Here is a 10,283-nt window from a genome sequence, read left to right on the forward strand (position 1 = left end):
CATTTTGACCAACCTTGAAAAGTTGTATCCACAACGTAAACATGAACCCGTATATACTATAACTAATTTTATTTAATGTATTTTTGCGAAATTTGACAAGTTATTAGAAAGACATTATAATCTGTGGATATAAAAAAAATCTAACCCTTTAATAAATTATTTTTATTAACGATCATTCTCTGAGTTTACAAAGTTTTAAGTAACTTAGTCTGAGTGGAAGTTTATTTTCATGTTAAAGAATAAAAATGCATTATTCATCTTAAAATCTTCATATTTCATTTGTGTAACTTATATAAACTCCCTAAAGTAACGTCAAAATTACCGTATCAGTAAAACTTTATATCTTATCATTTACGTTTTCTACCTAATACTAACTGCAAACGGGTGTTGTTTTTTTTGTGTGTTTTTCGTATAACAAAGCCACATCGGGCTATCTGCTGAGCCCACTAAAGGAAATCGAACCCCTGATTTTAGCGTTGTAAATCCGTGGACATACCGCTGTACTAGCGGGGGACAACCGCAAATAGATCCTGCCCATTTGAGTAAGAATGAGTAAAATTAATTTTGTGAGGAAAAGTATGCAATTTATAATGCAAAATATTGCTATGTACAAAAATAGAATTTCCCAAATATACTACAATTTAGCTGTTTTCTTCTACTAAGCTATAAATGAAATAAGTAATTCCGATAGCTAATCCACCAGAGTTCAAACACTGACAAAAAATAAAACTGAGAAACTTTTTCAAACCGAACAACGAAGTAACTTGAAATATCCTCTTTCTATTAGCTAGAAAATAGCAAATACCAGAAAGAAATAGTGGTACGTTTGAAAAGCGCAATACACTATGTAGGTGGCAGTATATACGTTTACTTTATTGGACATATTTCAGTAAAACCAAAATTTTAGAAGCTACAGGTTTACATTTTGTATCGGAGATATTTATTTTATACGTTTATAATTCGCGGAAAGCTCAAAATATTATGCAGCAGTAGAAAGAACATTTAAAATGCACAACTTGGAGCGAAGAATTGTCTTGAGAAACAAAAGGATGAAGGTTGAGAGTTTATTTTCTTTGGAAATTAACAAATTAAAACTAAATTACCAGCAAAACGTCAAGTACAAACTAGGTTTTAAATTACCAGCAAAACTTCAAGTATAAACTAGGTTTTGACGTGAAGTTTATTGAAATATGTTCATATTAAAGTTGTTTAAATACATTTTGAATACTGTAGAACTTCGTGATTCAAATATCATCTTTTATGCATACGGGTTCTTTTAAAAGCGAAACATGTTAAGGACGCCAATATATGGCCACGTTTTACTGCTTTCTATTTGTATGTTATCTGTGTTACTGCAGTCTTCACGCCGTTTATTAGACAACTGTTAATATCAGATTGATACATAGAATTAGTTGTGAGAACGCCTTCAAAACGTAAAGAAAGATAATTAATGTGAGGATTAAATAACACAAGATAATTGCTCAACCCTTATTGGCTCAACGGTAAGTCTTAAAGTTTATAACACTAAACAGCAGGTTTCAATACCCGTGGTGGGCGTGGCACAGATAACCCATTGTGTAGCTCTGTGCTTAAGAATAAACAGAAACAGAAGTTTTCTTAGAGAATACAAAAGGTTTGTTTGTTTTTTGAATTTCGCGCAAAGCTACACGAGTACTATCTGCACTAGCTGTTCCTAATTTAGCAGTGTAAGACTAGAGGGAAGGCAGCTAGTCATTACTACCCACCGCCAACTCTTTGGGCTACTCTTTTACCAACGAATAATGAAATTGACCGTCACGTTATAACGACTCCACGGCTGAAAGAGCGAGCATGTTTTGTGCGACTGGGATTCGAACCCTCGTCCCTCAGATGACGAGTCGAACGCATTAACCCACGTGACTATGCCGGGCCGAATGCAAAATGAAGAATAACTGACGGGATCATGACCAAATGTACTGGACGAAAAACAACAACAAATATTAAAGATATTATTGAAACGGACAAAAATAGACAATCGGTACGGAATTATAATCTCCAGAAAAAAAATGAATTTCAAAAATATTTTGGCATTATATTACACGGTGTAAGCAACAATAAGATGTTTTCTAACGAACATTTTGGAAAAGCTTAAAAGCAGAAAACGTAGGTAAATTATGGAACAATGAAATTCAAGGTCTCCATTAACATCTCTCAAACTCTGAGACACGACTGGTAAAGGTATTTTCAATAAGTAACACTTTCGGATACACAAGACTGTTAGATGAAAGAGTTATTATTTAGTTTACTTAGTGATCTAATATTTAATGATTATCTAGTTTTCACAACGTGAGTGTTAAAAGTTAATTACTTGAAAGCCAATAATTATGATAAATTTCGTTACGTAGCTCGGCACGAGTCGTACGTTGTGTATGCAGTTCAACTGTTGTGAACTGACGTCAAGTTACTCAAACCCTCTGCATTTTTGTTCGTTGCCTTAAGTGAGTATTACTACATCATAACGTCTCGTCGTTTGTAGAAAGCTCTATGCTTCATTTGGGTAATGTGTATATATATAGGCGATAAACTAAGCGAAAACTAAGTGAAGTTAAGCCAAAAATGTTATGAAGGTGAAGCTAAACTACATGATTGTTAGTTTGGCTATAACATGAGATATTTTAAAGTGAGTTTAACAGTTTAGTAGAGATAAGGAAAATAATTTGTTTTGCCAAGTGACGTTCTAAAATAACAGAAGCCGCCTTTTTGTGGACAATTATTTAAAACTTTGAATACGACTATGTTAATGAAAGTAATTTATCACTGATTATTTTGTAATAAAATAATTCGTCTAGTCAGACGGGTTCTAAAGTAATTAAAAGTAGTCTGTGTGAAATTTTGACAAAAACTTATCTCAGAAGTTAAGCACAAAGCTACACAATGTGTTATCTATGCTCTGCTCACCACAGGTATCGAAGCTTAATTTCTAGCGTTATGAATCCGCAGACATACCGCTGTACCAATGGCGAGTTTGATAACAAAGGAAAATTGTTTAGTATTTTAAATACAACTGTGATATCCTATAGTATAAGGAATTCTTGTACACGCGTTTGACTTGTTTCGAATATATTATTTTAAAGCAGGTGGATTACGTGCTGGCCATTTAACATTCGAATTTATTGCTAACAAGTCACAGACACCTAGTGTAAAAGAATCCCAGCTTCTACTCATACAAAACTTGACAAACATGAGCTGGAAAAGAAAGACTAAAAGTGGAAAGGTTCAAAATTGAAATTAAAGCACAAGAAACAAAGGGTTAAAAATCAAAAGAAGAAATTCCCAAACATTGTATCGAAAATGTGAAATTTATTCAAGAAAGTGTGTTTGTGCTTTCTTATAGTAAAGCCACATATGGTTATCTGCTACGTTCACCGAGGGTGATCGAACAGGTGATTTTAGCGTTGCAAATCCGTAGACTTACCACTGTACCAGTGGAGATATTAAGAAAAAAGATAGAGAATTTGATATATGTTAGAATAGCATGTGTGAAATATAAGACAGATGGAATAGAAGAAATGGAGACAATAAGAAATATGGATTGTAGAACAATTTCAAAAAGATATGGAAGATCCATAGAGTAAAAAAATTGAAAGAACTGTTATTAATTGAAAAATAATTCTGAAGATGAGAAAGCAGTTTTTATTACACTTCAAAATTAAAAATAAAAAGAACAGTGAAGAAAATGACAAATAATAATAACAAACCTAGATGAATCCAGGTGGACATGAAAATCAAAGACTGGCACAGAGAAATTTTAATAGGGAAGGAAGACACGTGGCATTGACAACCACAGAGATTGTATGATAAAGTTACGGAAACTAGGTTTGGTGGTAGCTAAGCTCAGAATTCCACAGTGGGCTGCCTGTGTTTTTCTATTTAAGCATTTTAAGATTGTGAACTTACGGCTCTGTCACTTGGAGGCAAATAAATGCAAAAAAATATAATCAGGAAAAAGAATCAGAAAGAAGAAAACCTAATTCCAGATAAATAAATAAATAAAATACCAAGTACAATATTCTCTTGCTTTATTTTCACTTTTACCAACTTGTCTTATACAACCCATGATGGGAAAAGCACAGTGTACTTTTTGTCCTTAATAACAAGCAAATTTAATACGACAATATTGCTTAAGATAAACAGTCGTGTATATGTAACATCAAGAAATATGGCTGTAGAAAGTAATCGATAAACAAAATGATATTTAAGTGAATTTTCAGCCATAGTATTAAAACATTTTTTATCTCATATTCCGAGTATTATTAAAGATGATTTTGGATTTGCTGTAAAAACTGACATAAAAGCACGTAATTTTTTTTTTTTTTGGATTTAGTAACTCTATGTCCAAGTATTAAACATGGTCATGAACTTAAAAGATGTTGAGTTTTTTTCTTCAGAACCATGATTTACAAAATCCCTGTTTTCGTAAAGTTTAATTTTAAAAAGGTTTAGATCTAGTCCTAAAAAAGGTTTTCCTTTATCTTTACTTGTGAGGAAAATTTTTTCCAACAAACGTCTGTTAAAGCAATGGGTACAAATGTTACTCTTGCAAATATCGCAATGGGATTTTTATTGTATCAACTTATAACACATTACCTAATTATTTAGTGTAACAAAAATATGAAAATGATTTCTAGACAAGTGTTTTGCGATATGGAAATTTATTCAAGATCTTAATACGTTTGTTCAGATTTCTTATTCGATAAATAAGGATAGAGTTTAGTTTCGAAAGGATATGGAATAACTTTTCTTTTTTTTACAAACTCACATCAATGTTTAGACATTTTTTGTAGTAATTCCAAGCACATGAAATTATATGTTCCGGTAAATCTTACGAGTAGACGATTGCTATTTAATTTCCAAATAAATAAAACTAACCAAAGAAATTAAAAATAAGATAAAAAATAGAACAGTTTAAGTATTGTGGTGTTTTAACACACGTACATGAGCTTGAAGGCCTAACATAATTTTTTTTTTTTTGGTTCGCGATAGTGGAGCTTTTCTTACGAAGAAATTGTATGACAAACAAACTGTTTTTACAAAAAATTGCTTTCAGTACCAACTGTGAAAAACATTATATTTACAAACGGGTGTTTGTTGCAAGCTGATTCCATCATACAAAGAATTGTTCTCAGCACCAACTGTAATAAACATTATATTTACTAACGGGCTTTGTTGCCAGTTACCGGTGTATGGAAATATGAATGTTAGACCTAAATAATTCCAATAACAGGTCGTTCACCACACATTTCTGTGAAAATACACTTACATAGAATACTGTAAAGGTATACGTTTTTAGTAGTGACGGTTTGTTCGCACTACGTCTTGCTTTCAAAAGCGACGTCATTTGTTGTTCGTAGAGTAATAGCGATAGAAAATTTCTAATTAAAAGCAAATACCAATGGGGTTACATGACATTATAAATACATTTAACAGAGGCTCATCTACCTTGATCGTCTTCGTTTGTAAGTATCGTGTTATCATTTAGGGTTAGTTACAACACGCCATTATTTGTTGAGCAGTTTGAACGCCCCCTACATTAGTACAATGGGCGTTTATCTACCTGAAATTATATATGTGTGTGTGTGTATGTAGAGAGTATTAATACTGAAAAGTTAAGTAAAATAATGTAAAGCAAAATCAAAAGGAAAAACTGCATTAAAAACAGCAAATTCAAACCGACGGCTGATGTTAGTTTGTTATAAACAAAAACAAGCCGTAACAAAATTAAAAAAAAAGCTGCAACAACTGAAAGTGTCCCTAGGGTACGGGATATAAAATATATATAATTTTAATAGTAATGTACAATACCCTTCTGTTATAAACAGTATAATTTCACAATTATTTAGATACTGTAAAATTCATGTTCAAGTACTGATACAAAAATTAACATTTAATGAAATTAGGAAAGAAACTTTAAATAAAATTATTAAAATATTTTGTAAAAAATATAAGAATGTATTAAATAAATATAAAGAAATAAAAATTAGAGAAATTTTACTAAAAGTTTCTGATAACTATTTTTAGTTGTAAATAAGGTCATTTAACAACTTGGCACTACTTTATGCGGATAAACACTACCACCTATAAAGGTTTGTTTGTAGTGTGAAAATTGATAGCTCCAGAAGACTAAAAGGGTGGTGTTTGGAATAAAAACTAGTTAGTTTAGTTGGGATCCTTTATACTAGTATAATTTATTTACTACACTACTAATTAGTGCCATACCACCATAATGGGAGCTACAACAATAACTTCAAAAGGTAAGTACGAGGGCTGTTCAAAAAATAAGTCATAAAAACTGACGTCATAAAACAAAATATACTTTATTTAGAAGTTACAGGTCTGGGACCCCTTCAAAGTACTCTCCTCCCCAACGCTGTTTCCACTTGTTGAAACAGTCCTGGTACGCTTCTTTGTAATGCCCTCCAGCTCTTTCGTCGCATTTGCCTTAAACTCGGGAATCGTCTCAAATCTTCTTCCTTTCAAGGGTTTTTTGAGTTTGGAAAACAAGAAAAAATTGCAAGGAGCAAGATCAGGTGAGTAGGGGGGGTTGGGAAGAACAGTGATCGAGTGTTTGGCCAAAAACTCACGAGTTCTGCGTGGCAGAAATGTCGCAGCAACGCGGTGCATCTTCAATTTGTCGGCCAAAATCTCGAAACAAGATCCAACTGATATCCCACACTCTTCAGCAAGCTTCCTGACAGTCAGACGTCGATTTGCCTGCACCAGGGTGTTGAATTTGTCGACGCGTGGGTCGTCAGTTGACGTGGAATGACGTCCAGGACGCTCATCATCTTCAATGGAGTGTCGACCATCCTTAAAACGTTCATGCCACTTGAAACATGCCGTACGCTTCATAGCAACATCACCGTAAGCCGAGTTAAGCATAGCAAAAGTTTCAGTCGCAGATTTTCCAAGCTTAACACAAAATTTCACAGCAAGTCGTTGCTCCTTCAGGTCAATCATTCTGAAATCCGCCAAACGAAAATATCGCACTTCACTTAGCTTCACGTAGCTAATACACAAATGAAGATATCTGCAATCGGGAAATGGCGTCGTAATCAGCTGATCTGTGCGAACCTAGCGACACCAAGCGGATTCCCCTGGAACCAACTGGAGCCGCGCATTTCAAACAGTCCGCGTATTTTTTGAACACACCTCCTAGGTTAACCTACTTAACCCCAAGTAGTAGTACCTTTTTTCTTTTCTTCTTTACTTTGGAGAGCAGTCACCTTCCCACAACTGTCTGCAGGGAGTAAAGGGTGATATAGGTGTAGGATGTTGTGGGCTTGAACACCCACTCTCATAATTTCTATTTCTATTCCTTTTTATTTTATTTCTTTATGTGAAACTGGCGAACAGGGATTAAAATTGATAAACGGTGTATCTCCACCGTAATGCGGGCCCTACTTTATCAATCACCTCCGAAACCTAGGGTACATTTATATCTCACATTATAGCTTGTACGTTTTTTTTTTTAAATTTTTGTTTCGGCTTGTTTTTATTTCTAAGAAACTATAATACATATATATATATATATAATTTTCTATCGTTAAGTGAACATTTAACCTACATTTTCAAATTACAATTTTTTAAAAACTGTAAATCTTTACTAAATATTTATAATTTATAAAATAAATCACAGATTCCCGATAAAATCAGCTAACCTAATGTGACCTGTTAAACGAAACAGTAAATAAATAAAAATTATAAGAAAAGAACTTATATATATGCGTTTTTGTTGTTGTTTAGAAAAATAACAGATGTCTATAACTTCCTGACGACGCACTATAAACCATCATGTAGGAATGAATTGTATAGAAAAAATGGATATTGTTTAACATCACTCAGCCATACGTAACTTAAGCAAATCGAATCAAAATAATACATTTCTGTAGTATGAAAATATATAAATGAAACAAAAATATAGGAAAAAAAATATTTTTTCCAGAATAACTTAAATGTTTAGACTTTGTGATATTTTGTAAAAAATCGCGCTTAATGTTGCTAATATTTTAATCGATCGTGTACTTTACACAGCCCAAATGACAGATGTAAGTGTATAAGACATTGGGACATGGTTGTTGTTTTTACGCTATCCAAAATAGTCCTACCTAGAATTTGTGTGCGTCATTCAATAGACCAATCTTATCAGCCACGAGGCCTTGAAATGTGTATGATACGTATGTTGCATGGTTCAAACCTGATTTTCGTCACAGTAGTCTGGTAAAATATCGACTATGTTGTTCAGTAGAATAAGGTACACTATGAAACTGTTGTTTGTATTATAAAGATTCCAAATTTGTGCAAATTCTGTTCAGACATTTCAAATATTTGATTTAACCATTTTTACCATTGATAAACACGTTTTATAATGTCACCGTTCTTCCCACAAAACGACTTCTGACGACAGTCAAACTGTACTGAGCAAAGCTGTAACGTCCCTCAGCGAGGCGAATTATGCGTAAAATATAACTAACTACCTGACTAGAAGTACTGGTGGATTAATGAAGCAAATGCAACCATAATTATTTACCAATTTAGGTTTGTTTGTTTGTGAATTTCGCGCAAAGCTACACGAGGGCCATATGCACTAGCCGTCCCTAATTTAGCGGAATAAAACAAGGGGGAAGGCAGCTAGTCATCACCACCCACTCTTTTATCAACAAATAGCGGGATTGACCGTAACTTTATAACGCTCCCACAGTTGAAAGGGGCAAGCATGTTTGGTGCGACGGGGATTCGAACCTGCGATCCTCAGACTACGAGTCGAACGCCCTAACCCACCTGGCCATGCCGGCCACCAATTTAGATTTGAATTTTGACATCAATTTTCATCTAATATTATATACTTTATTGACACACCATTCTATGCATATTTATTTAAAATCTCAAAATATCTAAAGTAATGTATGGAGTACACATGGATATATACATATATATATATATATAGTTATTCGTGTATATATTATCCTAAGCTCACCCAGGGTACATTTTATAATCCCATATTGTAGCTTGTACCCTAGGATTTTTTTTTTGAATGCTGCGTATTTTGTTTAATTTTAATGCGTTTTGTTTTAGCTTAAAAATTTATTGATACAATTTTTATTTATTCGTATACACACACACATATATAATTGCCTTCTATACATCTAGCATTACAGGAAAAACCATTGGGTTAAGAGTAGTCTTAAATCTGCGAAAGCGCTACTAACCAATTAAAAGCAGAATAAAATCAGATGAAATTCAAACCTGGTGGCGCTTTGAATATTTATATACATGTAAATAAAAACAATAAACACTAACGATTAAACGTATATTAAAACCGCCACCTTATTAGTAAAGCCGAGAAAATGCCTGTTATTTCATAAGGAAGAAAAATTTCAAGAAATATTTCTCACCTTGAAATTCTGCGAGACCAGCTTTCCCGCTTGCTGACGCAACTTGCACGAGGCCCCATACCACGACTAGGTTGAGGAAAGTTCGTTCAATAACCAGTTCTCTAGTGAAATAAAGGTAAGATGTCTTACTTTGCATTGTTGATGTTTTCGTCGTTTTATTTATATATAAATAGGGTTAACGTTTTGAAGCACTTATCTATATCTTATTATTCTGTTTGCATTCAAAGTGCTTGCAAGCCTAGCACGTGGTGAAAAGTCAGAGGACTTGTGCTAGCTTTGCAGGGTGCTGTATCTGGGTGTAGATTCTCCTGTCTTCTTGCTATCACAACGGTTTCGATGATACTGACGCGTGACTCACGAGTCCTAGAGAAGCGTTCGTTTGGCGCCAGGTTATCCTGTAGTTGTCTGCTAACAACTATAACGTGAGCTAGTATAATCTCGAAACCAGGCTCTTCCAATAAAATATCTCAGGAGCATCTATCTATTTAGTTATTGATACATCAGCGAAAGTTGTTTGTAAAAGAAAATCCACCTAAGTTTGAAGTGATTCATGACAGATGGTATATGAGACGAATGCAGTTTCGATTTTTTTTTCATTTCACTGCACTTTGAGTATATTTTCAACCATAGCTTTTTAAAAAGGTGGTAAACATTTTATTATATCATTCTTGAGAGGCATACGAAAATTATATCATTATTTATTGCTCTATACAAATTAACTAATAATCATTTTAAGCGACGAATTTCTTTTATCTTTTTCAATGTCGAACATTTTTTTTTCTAATTCGTCCGTGAAGTATAAAAATTTACTTTCCAAAAGCGCTTGGTTATCAGGTCTTTTGTTTTATGAAT

The 10,283-nt window shown here is 33.4% G+C and overlaps 1 pseudogene; it reads right to left on the reverse strand.

Moving 5' to 3' along the window:
- Positions 1-9,839, reverse strand: part of LOC143245617 (hillarin-like) — an 85,382-nt pseudogene extending 75,543 nt beyond the window's left edge.
- Positions 9,840-10,283: the final 444 nt, after the last annotated feature.

The sequence above is a fragment of the Tachypleus tridentatus genome, chromosome 2 (genome assembly GCF_004210375.1).
Source record: "Tachypleus tridentatus isolate NWPU-2018 chromosome 2, ASM421037v1, whole genome shotgun sequence".
NCBI lineage: Eukaryota > Metazoa > Arthropoda > Merostomata > Xiphosura > Limulidae > Tachypleus > Tachypleus tridentatus.